The sequence below is a fragment of the Lupinus angustifolius genome, chromosome LG18 (genome assembly GCF_001865875.1).
Source record: "Lupinus angustifolius cultivar Tanjil chromosome LG18, LupAngTanjil_v1.0, whole genome shotgun sequence".
NCBI classification, from domain to species: domain Eukaryota; kingdom Viridiplantae; phylum Streptophyta; class Magnoliopsida; order Fabales; family Fabaceae; genus Lupinus; species Lupinus angustifolius.
In genome coordinates this window covers 9,588,044-9,590,001 of record NC_032026.1, presented here as the reverse complement: position 1 = coordinate 9,590,001, position 1,958 = coordinate 9,588,044, and positions in this window count along the sequence as shown.

Here is a 1,958-nt window from a genome sequence, read left to right as displayed (position 1 = left end):
CATGATTATTAAGGTAATATTTATTAGCAAAATTCGATTTCATTCATTGCAATTTAAATGTGAATAAATGCACAATAACTCAATTTGATTCTAAGAAAGTTGCAAGTGATGATTAATATATGAGTTAATATTCGGAACAAAGAAAAAATAATTGAGATCGTTTTGTTTATTTTTCTCACTTAACTCTGTAAATGTGTTCACCTACATATTTAACTATGCAAATGTCTTGGTAACATGTGCACTCTTTTATTCTATAATTTTATCTTATGTTTTTCGTTTGTTGTCTTATAATTGATAATAATTTTAATTGATTAAAGACTTAAATGTATTATTATATTTCAGTTAAAACTTAAAATAATTTTGATAATAATTGTGTAATGATAGGTCAACATTAATGTTGTATTTACGAGCATAATCTGATTTCATTGATTATTCTTAACTCCTCTGTCTTCATTCTTATCAGTTGCATCTCAAATTGCCGAAAGTCTCTCATCTCATTCATTTTTCTTAAACATAAGATTTAATATATATATATATAGAGAGAGCTACAAACCATTCATGATTGGTTATAATGCCAAATTTATCACAATTTTAATGTGAGAATTGTTATTATTGAGTAGCTCATTATATATATAAAATCTTAAATAAAATACACATATATGAGTTACATTTTTAAGGAACAAATATATTAAATAAAATACAAATATATTATAACTATTTTATAACTTACAATTGATTGAAAGAGGAAATATATTTTCATAACTTATAATTGGTTGAGAGAGAAAAAATATTTTCAAAATAAGCGAATCAATATAAAATTAAATGACAAATAAAAATATTCTTTAAAGTGCATTTTTTACTGACGTGTGTTTATTTTGTAGATTTGTTCTTATTTTATAGACCGGTTCTCATTTTCATTAATTTTTGTTTGTTTATTTTTCATAGATTTATTTATTTTGTTGTTATAAAAAAAGAAATAATAAACTAATTTATAGCAAATCCTCTTTGGGAATCCAAAATACATGAATATTTAAATATAGACCATTGAATACACTTGATTTATTTTATTTTGTTTCTTACCTTTGTTATTAACATTGCAGATATAACAATATTAGTTTATATATTTTGATACTTTGTAACAATAATTATGAAACTCATGATTTTTATGATCAAATATTTATTTATATCATATGAGTCCATATTACTATGATAATAATAGTTTGTACTCAATTATATATTATCATGCCTTACTATATATTTGATCATTATGTTGCATAATTTGTCAATTTATGGATGATTAATATTTTATCATGTCTTACTATGCGACAAAAGTTATGAAGACATTCTGTCGTTACATTAGAAAACATATCCAATGAAATTAATTCACAATTTTTGTGTTTCTATATATTTCGCTTTATTTTATCAAATTATTACACAATATTACTAATATACATTTAATAATATTTATACTTATGTGCTTCTAAATATTCGTCAAAATCAATGTCTTATGAGAATGCTCGAGTAATATGTGATTGTTTAACCATATGAATGTACACGTAAGATGAATGTTCTTAACCGTGTGAATACACATGTAATATGTGTTTCTTAATCATTAGAATATACATTTAACATGTATGTTCTTAATCACACGAATGCACGAGTAAAATGTATGCTCTTAACCATATGAATGCACAAGTAACATATTTTTTCTTAACCATATGAATGAATGCACGAATAACATGTGTTCTAAACTATTAGAATGCACGAATAACATGTGTGTTATTAACCATTAGACTACACGAGAAAATGTATTATTAACCAAACGAATATATAAATATATGTGTTATTAAACATACAAATACACGAATAACATGTTTGTTCATAACCATGTGCCAAACAAACAATTATTGTCTCGATGCACGGGTAACTTATAGTTAAGAAGAATCAGAGATTTCGGA